This window comes from Aptenodytes patagonicus, chromosome 18 (assembly GCF_965638725.1).
Source record: "Aptenodytes patagonicus chromosome 18, bAptPat1.pri.cur, whole genome shotgun sequence".
Classification (NCBI taxonomy): domain Eukaryota; kingdom Metazoa; phylum Chordata; class Aves; order Sphenisciformes; family Spheniscidae; genus Aptenodytes; species Aptenodytes patagonicus.
Genome location: NC_134966.1, coordinates 6933807 through 6946123, shown reverse-complemented (window position 1 = coordinate 6946123; position 12317 = coordinate 6933807).

Below are 12317 nucleotides of genomic sequence, written 5' to 3'. Positions count from 1 at the left end.
GCAGATGCAAACACCCAACTAGGTTTGCACCCATGCACGCTGGTGCACGGGGCAGACGGCTCGGTGCCTGCGTCCGTCGGCAGGACGCCAGCACGGCCGCAGCAGCAAGGCTGTGACGGGGAAAAACTCTGCCAAAAGAAGTCCCATCGATTCCCAAGTGGCACCAACGCTGCATGTGGTGAGGGCTGAACATACCTTAAACTTTTAGCCTAACCAACAGGAGGGGAATATATAGATATGGGGAGGAAACCTGCGTGTGTAGGGAGGGAAATATCAGGATAAAAAACCCTAAAAGAATTAAATAAGAAGAAAGTAAGGCTGGGAGAAAACAAATGTGGGTAGAATAGTCAGGCTCTGGCAGCAGTTAAAACTTCCATGTGTTTAGATCCCTGAATCGATGGTTAGAGATGCTACAACAAATGTCACCTTCATGTGAGCACCAGAACTGCAATTTTCTCATCATCCCTTTTTTTTTCTCCACCCTTTTTTTTTCCTGTTTGAAGCCTGTTCGGAGGATAACCTGTTGGGGGCAACCCCGGTACCCAGCAGACGCCAGGTTTTTCTCCTGGGTTCCCTCTCTCCCGCTCTCCTCCTCTCTTTGTCCTGCGCTCTGTCGCTCCCGCACACACCAACTCCTTGTCAAGTTTCTGGCTGATCCAGAGGGAGACGTCGGTCCTGCCAGCTCCAGCATCCAACTGCTCTTCCCGGGCCCGGGAGCTGCAGTAACCATAGAAACTGCATCCAACGCGCAGGCTCCGCTGAGGGGGGGCGATAGGATGCTCAGACACATGTACAGGCAGGTAGGGACCAGCCAAGGCTCCACCAAACCACCTCCAAACGATGCCCAGGTCAGGTAGAGGGGTGAGGTGGAGGGGGGACGATCGAGGCTTTTCTCCCCAAAACCTCACAGAGCGGCTTAGCAGCTCGGAGCGGCGTTGGGAGGTGTTTCGTCTCCGGGCTGAGCGCTGGCTAGCCGGTTGCAGAGCTGACAGTGCATTTTACGGCACGCGGGGAGATCGGTGAGGTAATTGGGAGGATTCTGTTGCAAAGCTTTGTCTTGGTCTGCCCTGCATTTTATCTGCAGACTAGATGGGTACCCAGGGCTCCCGCTGGCCCGAGAAGTAATCAGTCATTAATCCTTCGGTTCTTTTTGCACCGTGAATATAAACAGGCCAAATCCTATTCCCGGCTGTGCTGGGGAGAGTCTTTATGTTGATGGCGCTGGCAGCAACACACATGCCTCCAAGGGCAAGATTTGGACCGGCACAGTTAGTTAATGAGCTGATCCAAACATTGCATTAATTTTACACCCCTCCCGACACAGACATAACCCCCGCTTTCAGCAGCACGAGTCAGAGCGGGCTCGAACCACAACCACCTCTTCAGACACTTCACGTCGAGCCCTTAAATCCATGCACGGCTACGGAAGAGGCGCGATTTTTGGAGTCACTGGGCACAGCAGATGCTCGGTGTCTACAAGAGCCAGACAGCATCCATTTCGGCGCCAGGAAAGCGGATTGGAGGGGGTCTGGCGAGGGAAGATGGGGAAGCGCTATCTGCAGACACCCACGCACACCCCATGGGGCAGGAGGTGGCTCTGGCAGCCACAGAGGAGCCCAGGACTAGTGACCAGCATGGCGCACGGAGATGGGCAAACACGTACAACGGGGACAGCTTAGTGGCTTCACCAAGCTGTTGATGGCATCTCTCCATCCCTCTCACCTGCCCGCCACGGACGAGGGCTTTTGGGAGCACTGTGATCCCACCGTGGGGCCTTCCTCCTCTCTGCCCCTCATCCCCATCACCCAGCCATCACGGCGGCCAGCGGAATGAGCCTCTGGCTCTTGCACCGGGACGGAGGTGCCCAGCTTGCGAGGAAGCATAAGCACCTACGGGAAGGTGTGGGGCAGGGATAAAAATACCAGCAGTCTTGCCTTTTTAACACCAAAAACCAAATAAAAATAAGTTCGCACAACTGCCAGGCTCCCTTCTTCCTTCCCCCCCTCCAAGCCATAAATACTCCACAAAATCCCCACGCGCAAACAAGCCGTGGCCTCTGGACAAAGAGGCCCAGCCTCCAAATGGCCACCAGGCACCTATTTTGGGCTATAACTCGGCTGGGGTGGAACAAGCGGGCTCAGCTGTCCTCCCTGTCCGCAGCCCGCAGCCGGGCCGGCCGGGCCTCACCTCCAGCTCCAGCCCCTCAATGGCCCCATTGTTCCGGGCCGGGAGCTCAGCTGCGACGGCCGGGGCGGCCCGTCTGGCTCCCTGACATCCGGCAGGGTACGGGGCCCGCAGCGGGCCGGGGGCCTCCACCATGGTGGGGGGGGGACACGCCAGGCCCCGGCTCGAGGCGCCCCACAGCCCCCCAAAGGGGAGAGAGAAGAGGAAGGGGCTGCGTCCCGGCGAGGCAGAGCCGGGTCTGGGTCTCCTCCCTCCCCAGGGCTGTCGTGGGGAGCGTGCAGGGCGAGACATGGCTCTCACTTCTTTGCATGGCTTTTGGGGGCTTTTTTGGGGGAGGAGGGGGGAATATGGCAAAATGAGACACATAGGAGTCAAGCTTTCCTCTCCCACCCCAGAGACATGGCTTAAAATCTCCCCGCTTCCCCAGCCACCTCCCCTTGTCTTGCTCCCCCATGCCAAACTGGGGGTGAAAGCTCCTGTCTCCGAAACAGGCCAAAGGATCACAGGGCAGGCACGCACACAAACCCTCCGAGCAGCCAAGAGCAGACCCGAGCACGGGCTGGCGTCGGGGCGGACACACTTCAGCAGATCCCAGATCTGCAGGAGATACCGGCACCCACAGAGCCTTCCCGCGGCTCAGCGCCCCGCCAACCCGGCACTGCCGAAAATCAGAGTCCGTGAGCTACAGCACAGAGAGGCTCCGGCACCCTCCGCCCAGCCGGCGGCTTCAAGGGCTCTGCTTGACACGCAGACACCTCCATCAGGAGCTGAAATTTTCCGAAAGGAAGGTCAGTGTCGACATTTCTTTTTAAACTCCCAGGAGTTTCCTCCTGAAAGATGCAAGCAAAGGGCTGAAAAAAATCCCTTCCTTGTGCAGCGTGAGGGCAGCATGCTCGGCAAGCTTCAAACACCACCCAAGAAAAAATGTTAAAGAGACTAAAGAAGCCCAAAAAGCAGCCCAAGGCATCTCTACGCCATTGTTCTTTCTGGGCCAAAAGGGGTGAAAATGCTTTGGGAGCAGCAGTGGGACATCGCTTTTAACACCAACATAACACACAAGGGACTGTGTCCTCTACTATGTGACATCGCGGTGACTTGCTCTGTTCCTGTTGCAAGTAATTGCTGCAGCATCCCACCCAGGGCTGGCCGTACCAATTTAGCCACAGCAGCCAGGAAGACTCTCTATCGACACCGGTACAGTCCAAAGGGTCACCCACGTCAAACATCCCCGTATCAAACCTACCGAGCCAGCCCCACGCAGCAGTACCATCACGTACTGGTTGAACTGGCAGGCGATGCCTATCGATACGAGACGTGCCTTCTTTTTGCACAGCTCATTTCTCTCTCCTGAATGAGAATAGCTTTCCTGGCAGCGACGGTAGCCCACGCGCAGGAACAGCTTGCTGTTTGTACTCGAAGCAGTGAAGTCGCAGAGCAGCCCAGCGCAGGCGAGCCCTGCTTTACTTACTGCTTGAGACAACGTTCTTGGTCTTTAAGTAACCATTGTCCTGGTGCAAGGCTAGGCAGACCTGAGCAGGGATCAGTAAAGCAAAGGGTGGTTTGGATTTTCTCTCAAACACATGCCCCCATGGGGGCAGGGAGGCCCAGCCTGTGCTGATTTATTGGAGGAGATATGATTTAAACCCACTCCCCCTCCCAGTAATTCTCCAGCTTTGCAAACGGAGCATCTGCAACTCTCATACTGTCCACACGGAGTGTCTCCAGTTATCCCAAATGAAGAATGCAGCCAAGCAGTCCCCAAGACCAGCTACAGCTGACGCATGGCTCCCCAAAACAAGGGAGAGGGGCAGCAAGCACCTCTTCCTCACAGCATGTCCCCAGATCAGGCTCAGGGGAGAAGACAACCCATCACCACAGCATTATGAAGGCTGCACAGTCCTCTCCCTCCCACAATGCTCTTCTTGCAACCTAAGACAGTCTTTTCATATCTGTTCCCCACTTTGGAAGAGGCTCTGTGACGGATTAAAGGAAAAAGCCAAGCAAAAAATCTAACTGGACCGTGACCTTTGCAAACTTTCCTTGTAGGATTTCTCTGATACGGGCCTGACACCTCCCTGTGCCACACAGGCTCTTCAGCATCTTTCATGAAGGTCATTTAGCAATTGACTGTACTGACCTCTTACGTTTTTGGCTGCCAGTGACCCACCTCTCAGCTCACAGAGGAGGATCTAGCAGAACAGCCATGTCCTGCTGAAGACCTGAAAAAGCCTTCAATGGGCCTTGAAAACTCAAGAGAAGCTTTTGTGAAGCGAGTTTTGCAGACTGGTCTGCCCCAAGCCCTGCTGAAGGCAGCAGCAGCAGAGCATGCTCCTGCCAAAACCCCTCTGGTTGCCCCTTACCCTGTAAACCCCAGCTCTGGATGCTCAGGCCATCCCAGAAGGACTTTGTTTGTTGTTGCTGAATCCAAGCTTCCAGGAAACAGAGCTTTAGTAGCAGAGAGCTGGGTGATGCTATTTATGTGTCTTCTTCAAGTGGTTTTGCCCACATGTCACCTCCAGCAGCCAGTCAGACACAGCGAGAACCCCATGCCAGATCTCTGTTCTGACAGCTCCAGAAGATGATTCACTGAAGAAATATTCAACCCAGGGTCTCCCCACCCAGAGGGAATACCCAGTGATCTGATCTCTCAGAGACTGTATTTTACTCAGCATTCAACACTGGCAAAACACTTGATAGGACCCAGAGGGATTTCTGCATCTGCTGATCCACTGCCTCTTCTCTCTGTTCCTCTCCAAGTTTTCACTGTTGCCTTGAATTTGACTTCAGCCTGCTTCTTTTATGGTATGATGCTGATACAATCACACCGTATCTCCCCAGAACTTTTAAACCTACTGACCCACTTCCAGCCAAGTTTATTGGGGCAGGTGGAGACCTTAGAGATAACATTCCTGCAGCCACAGAGAGTGATCATGGGACGGGCTGGGATGCAAACTCTGCTCAGCAGACATCACACAATGCACACAGGGCAAGACACTACGATTTTTTCCCTAACCACAGGGAAACAAAACAGAACAAGCTTCAGAGTTGGAGCTCATGGTTTAAAACCCAACTGCTAGACAAAGCCAGAGGAATCGGGCTTTGCAGGCTCCAACCCCTGCAAAGCAGCACATCCAAAGCCTTTCATCTACAAGGCCAGAAGTGAGGTGAGACCCTGGGCTTCAGGCGTTTGTTGGAGGAGCTGTTTCAGAGCCGGCCACATTGTAGCAGCCACTGCTTTCCCAGCAGAGCAGCCACAGTACCAGATAGATTTAGCAGCAGAGAGCTGGGTCACTGTAGCTACGTACCCCACGCCAGAATACCTCCCCCCAGCCCTGCTCCCCACCACATGCTTTCCCAGGTACCGCCAAATGAAAAAAGACCATGAACCCCAGTGCTAATGAGCCACAGGTACAGAGCAGGAGAGATCACGGACATTGCAAACATCTCTCATTCCTGCAAGAGCAGAGTAAAATTCCCTGGGGATCCTGAGAAAGGGATCATGCCCCATGGTACAGAACAGGTTTCCTGTCAGCATAGCCAGATTCAGGATCAGAAAGCTCAAGCCTCAAGACAACAACCCCCCAAACAGGCACCCTGGAGATTTAACATCCCTGAGGAGCATCAGCACATCCTTCCCTTTATAGTACGCCTCTTGCAGTGCCCAATCTCCCCATTTAGAAGACAGCAGAAACAAGTTCAGGGGCCAGCTTGATACACCAAGGGCTGCAAAGAAAAAAAATCCTTTCTTGCAGGAAGCCTGTAGAAGCCTTGAAGCATTGGCTTAACAATGCAAGATCACCCCAAACTCCTCTCCCTCTTTAGCTCCTCTAGCCACTATCCTGCACACCAGCCCCTGCATTAGCCTCCACCCAGGAACAAGGTGGGAGAGGGGCACAGGTCCACACTGAATCTCCTGGCCTGGAGGGACGGTGCCTGACCCATACCCCATCCCAGCTACCAGACCATCTTTGCCACCAGTCTGTTACTGGACATCCCGTTTCATTAGGGACGAGTCGTCAACGCGCCGGCTCACACAGCCTCGCCCAGCTGGCTGCCCAATTTACTCTGCCTGCCCCAACTCAGGGACACAAATCTATGTCAGACGATCTGAAGTTATTATCTGATTAGCCTATTTGATATTGCAGTGCCTGATTCAATACCCATTGAAATCAAAGGCCCCTTGATCTCAACAGGCACTAAATCAAGCCCTGGTTCCCTCCAGCCGAGCACAACCATCCCATCTTCACCGGTTACTCTAGCAGCCTAGGCCACCGCTACATAATTAGAGGGCATAATGCTGGGTTTAACCCAGTGCACCAACATGGCTTTTCTTATCAGTTGTGAATTTCCCCTTGCTTTGGACTTCTGTTCCAGAGGAGTTAAGTGCTATTAAAAGCTTCTGCAACCACTCGCATCTGAGGATCTCAAAGCACTGCAGAGACACCAGTGAGTTATGTTAGCAACTCTCCTAGGAGAGTTTGAGCAGGGTTTAATACAAGGCAGAAATGGAAGCACCGGGAGATTAAATTGGGTCTATCCCAAAATGTCCCTGGGCCCAATTACCATCTTACTTTCACTGCAGATGCAAGTCAGAAGTAACTACCCCAAGTCGCAGAGCTGGAAAGAGAGCAGAAATCTGGCCCACTGCACACAAGCTGATATTTGAGAGGCTATTTATTTTTCTTTTGCTCATTCAGGAGCAGAGCTGCCCGTGTTAGCAGCCACGTCAGTTCTTGGCTCCATGGGACCCAGGCTGAAAGACAAAGCAGCAAAGGGAAGAGCAAACCGGAGACCGCTCCACGCTGTGTAAACGAGTCAAGGATCATTTCTGGGAACCTGACACTTGTGCCTGACATATTCTGGAGCGAAAGGGGACACGAGATCCCAGCCTTGCCACCCCCTGGAGACCTGTTCCTCAGTTCAGCCTTTTGCAAAATGAGTTTGAGGCAGTGGGAAGACATCCGCCGGGATCTGGCCACATACCACTGAGCCTTGGAATCTGTCTGATCCCAGGAACCCCATAGGGTGGTAACAGAGGATAAAAGGGAGACTCAGAGCCCCCCTCCACCAACATCCCCCCGTCCCCATCTCCCAGGCTGCCCTAGAGCAGGGGCTGGGAGGCAGCACAGGGAGGGAGTGCTCCTGCCTCCAGCCCAAGAGATTCACCATTTGCTGCTCCAGCAACAGCAGCTGAGGCAGTAAAAATTGTTGCATGAGCAGGAAGGAGAGAGGGACGGGGCTGGGCAGCGAGCAGGATACAGCCTCCCTTGCTAGAGCAATCACTTCCCGTTCCACTCTGCCGAGAGCAGGAAAATCCCTTCCATAAATAAAACAAACAAATAAATAAAATAAAACCACGGGGTTGGGGGAAAGGAGAAAAATCCAGCACTAAACCAAGGCAGCACATTGGCTCAGTCCTGCCAGTCGGCAGCACGGCTGAGCAGCAGGAGCAGCAAACAGTGAAGTTCACAGCAATGGGCACTGGGAGCTGCAGGGTGGGTGGTTTATAGGCCAAAAAGTGGCTTTATAAAACTGGATCTTTAAATATTTGCTCCGACGTGTCTTGAGTCCCATCTGCTGTGGCGGTTAAATGCTCACAGTCATCAGGCGCGTCCGACTCCCGCAGCAATTCGGGGAGGGTGGCTCCAGCACGGCAGCGATTCCCTGCCCCTGCTCAGACCCAGGGTCTCCAAGCACAAGACTGACATTTCCATGCAAACCCAGCCCCTTCCTCCCCCAGCTGTAGAAGAAACAGATGTGAAAACCAGTTATTCCCTTCCCACTTCTCAAAGAGGAATGATAATATCAATTTAGCCAAAAAAACCAGATCTGCTTATTTTGGTGATGATGGAAACATCACCATCTGAACAAGCTACTCCAGAATTAAGAATTGGGGGATGGCGAATTGAACAAGCAACATCACAAGAGCCAACACTGTCATCTGCCTTGGAGGTCTGCAGCCTGGACAGAAGGACCCTCCAGGCCACCTACAGCCACTCATGGTCCTGGGCAAGCCTGAATGCCAGGTCCCCAAAGGGCAGCAGGGAAAAGAGGTTCCTGCATGGCAGATCTGGCACGACCAGCTTCCCAACCGACTTCCAGCACGGCAAAAAGAAACATGAGAAGACTGAATTCCTCCAGTGCCAGGCCAGATGCCTCTGGGCTTCAGAGAGTCCTGCTGAAACCCCACGATCCTTTCAAGCAGCTCCAACAGGCTCAGACAAGGCAGGAGGAGACCTCTGCTTCCCTGGGAAGGGGAAAGCCTGGGTACCCAGAAGATGCTGGAGGCACAGAGCAAGGAGACCCCAAAACAGAGTGGACGCAGGTTAGCGTTTGCATTCCTGCCAGAGAAAGGGCAAAGAGCAAGGATTCAGGCAGGAGAGGACAGGCAGCACAGGAGCAACAGGAGGCAACGGGAAGTGGGGCAGAGGGACAAGCAAACCAAACAAGTCTGTCCCCTGCATGCCTCTGAACCAGCGAGGCCTCAAGGCTCTGGATCAGACCCTCAATGCTCTGTCCAAGCCCACTGGTCTGTTCCTTTCCTGGGACCCCGATGTGTCCAGGCACCCATGTGCAAATATCCTGTATTCATGGCCCTGGTGCTGCTTGAAAGGGGGGGTCGCTTTGTCCCCAGGCTGCTATGGGGCAGAAGAGCCCCATTTCTCCCAGGTGACCATCCACCGCCACAGCTCCATCCCCAGGCTGAAGGACAAGGGGACCTTCTCCCTGCAAATGGGGTTCAGCCCTGCCTGTGGCGCAGCCAGCGCAGGCGAGGCTGTGGGCTGTGAACTCGAGAGGAGCCAGCAAGCTTTCAGAAGGGTTCGCCACATGAGTGGTGCCTTTCCTGCCAGTCACATCCATGGCAGGCACATCCAGCACCCCAAGCCACGCAAGCACAAGCAGCAGGTCTGGAAATCATGCATCACCATGCAAGGGAAGCACGCAGCATGACAGAAGAGCTTATGCACCAGTCATTGCTGCTGACTCCTTAGCAAAGGCTTTTTGCTGGGTTTTCCACCTCCAGCCTCCATCTCTTCCCATGCTCGGGGACTCTGCTCCTCCCCAGCGCAGAAACCCTCCCAGGTCTTTCGCAAAAGCAGCAGCTGCCAGCACCAGAGAGTCCCAGGATGTCCCTTCTCACTCCTGCATGGGATTTTGGGGTGACCAAAGACACTATCTCACAGTTCCCCACAGCTCGTCTTGTCCAAGGACAGCATTCAGGATTTTGCCTGCATAGGGCTGGGAGGAGGCGCCTGACCAAGCTCTTGTGGGGCATCAGCCTGGGCAGAAACCTTGCCTCGATGCCTGGAGTAGGCAGGCAGTGCAGGCAGGAGGTCACAGTCCCCTCCCAGGAACAGCTCGGCACCGCACAGGAAGCAAAGGAGCACGATCCTGGCACAATTTCTGGCTCGGAAATGGCCTGAGCCTGCCCACGTCCAAGCTCTTTCGCGAGTTCAAATCACAGGGTTTCTGAAGCTCCTTCGCTCTAGGAGAAGCAAACAGCTGCAGCAAGCTGGATTTCTGACCACGCTGCTGTAGGGCCTTCATTTCCCAACAACTGCCTGTTTCCAGCTGAGAAACTCAGGTTGACCTTCCCCGCACGGCACCCAGCCTCGCCTGTGCAGAGCTGCCGTCCCTCCCCAGCACCCTCCTGCCTCCTCCACCCTTTCTCCAGGCCCCCCAGGGCCAAACACGCTCATTTGCTTATGAAGAGCCTGAAGGTGCATCTACAGCACAGGGGAGCAGCATCCAGGCTGCTTCATTTTCTGCTCTTCTCCTCTAGCTCTTTGCTGAAGCACGAGAGCCTTCTCCTCTGCACCCCACGCTGCTGAGCAGCCTCCACCTCCCCAGCTCGAGAAGTCTTTCCTCTCCCTCCCTTTGCCTTGGGTCTGCTGAGCAGCTCGGAAGCAGCCTGCATGAAAGGTACTGACAAAATAAAGTTGGATTGTACTGCATTATTGAAAAAGTGACCTCCAGTGGTCAATAAAGCCTTTGCCCACCGTTTCCAGGCAGCGGTGCCTGTTGTCAAGATCTGCCTCGGTTCAGCAGGACAGCGGTTCATCTCTCCCAGTCCCAGCTCCCACGGGTGGCTCATTAAAACTCAGAGTCTGCACTTTGGTAACGAGGAGCTCAAAGCACTTTAATGCACGGATGCAATCATGAATGCAAACAGGCTGCAGGCAAGAGAGCAGCGTAACAGCAGTCTGTTCCCCCCATCTCCATCCTTACAGCTACTGGGTCTAGGCGAAAGCACGGGCTCTGATAAGAGGAGTTGGCAGGAGGCACAGTTCTAGGACGAGGCATTTGTGGGTTTTACTGCAAACCCTCAGCCATGCTGCATGGGGAGAGGGAAGGGGGGTTCAAGGGACACCGTTGCCCGCGTCTCAGCAGCACTGAGCTCAGTGTCTGGACGGGGAGGAGGGTGATGGTCTCAGCGCAGGTAGCACACAGGTTCCCCTCGAAGATGCCCTCCTCTGCGCCACCGCATTCCCACTCCTTTCACATTTGATTTCTATGAACAATTGCACAACCAGCTTTCTCCTTCCCTCCCCTACCCCAGCTGCAGAAGGCAGATCTGTCCCAGCCACGTGAGACACCACTGAAGGAGGTTAACCCTGGCGTGGAGGGGGAGCAGCCCACCAGCAGCACCCCTCTCCCGGGCACCCACACCGGAGCCCGAAGCACAGCCTTGCCTAGGGAGAGCAGAGCTGGTTTCCCTTTGCATCACACACGGAGAGGCGCGGGTGCCCTGCTACATGCACGCACACGCAGCCCCACGCCGCTCAGAGGAACACACACGGGAGACAGCTATGGCCCGTTTGCAGGATCAGCAGTTCCTGCGCACACACAGCAGCTCGCTGGCAAGCCCGGGTGCTCCCTCGCCTGAGGATCCAGTCCCCTCTTCCTTCCCCCTCTCCTTTTACAGCCTCAGCAAGGCAAGCAGCATCACCTCACCGTCCCCCAGGCACGAGGCCAGCTGGGAGCTCTAGGTGAGGGGGTTTTTTTACCCTTGTTGGGATTAGCTTCAGGTAGGGCCCAACTGCAATGAGCTGAGCCTTCTCTGGACAGGCAAGGACAGAAAAGAACCAGCATTCCCCAGAGAAATGGAGGGGAGGCCCTAAAGCAGCCCGGCTCTTAAGAATCCTGCTTCATTTCCAAGTGCCAGTGCCACCATAGTGAGGGATGCCTCCCTCCCTCCCACTTTGAAGAGAAGCGCAGCAGCGGCCATCCCCTCCAGGTCCCACACCATCTCAGGACCAATGCTTGCTCAGGGGCGATGTCCTCCCACCTTGTCTGGGATCTGGGCCCAGGGAACAGCCCCAACACCTTCACAAGCCAGGCCAGGCTGGGAAGAGCTCCCCACGCCTTGGCAGACACTCATGATGGGAGCTGGAGCCTTTGCAGCATCACCTCCCCTTCCCGCCAGGGAAATCTGTACAGGGCAGATAACAAGCTTCCCAGACACGTTACAGAGGGGGTCACCAGCCAGCGGGGTCCGGGAAACATGGGCAGTGAGGAGCGGGGGGGATAAGGGGCTAATTAACCATATCCTTCCCCAAGGGGACTGGTTTAGACAGCATGAAAGATTAAAGGTCTCAAGGATGCAAGGGGAGGTGGAGGGGAAGAATCTCCTCCCATGCATGGACACAGATAGGCACCACGGAGCTTGTAGGTACGGTCAGGACCAGGCTATGAGCCATGGACATGATCTAGTGCACCAGACAAGGAGATAACCAATAAAATGGTATCCTCCTAAATTTAGCAGCCGCCGTGCTTATCATCTCCCAACCCTTCGCCCCCACAGCTCACCCCCAGAGCTGTGCAAGGCTAATTTCCACCAAGGGCTGTCTTGGAAGAGACTCTTTCCATTTCAACCCATCTGCCAAGTGTAGGCAGCCTTCCCCAAATCGGCTCCCCTCTTCTGCAGCATGCCAGCAGCACGGACCGGGCTCTTCTCCACCTAAAGCAACACTCCCATGGCACAGAGACAGCAGTTGCTTACATACCACCTGCAAAGCAGCCTCCCCTCACATGGAAACGTGCAAAGCCTGGGTGTTTAACAGCAGGATCCCGGCACATTTATTGTACCCTGTTGGTGGAACAGCCAACTTCCTCCATTATTCTGCAGTTCA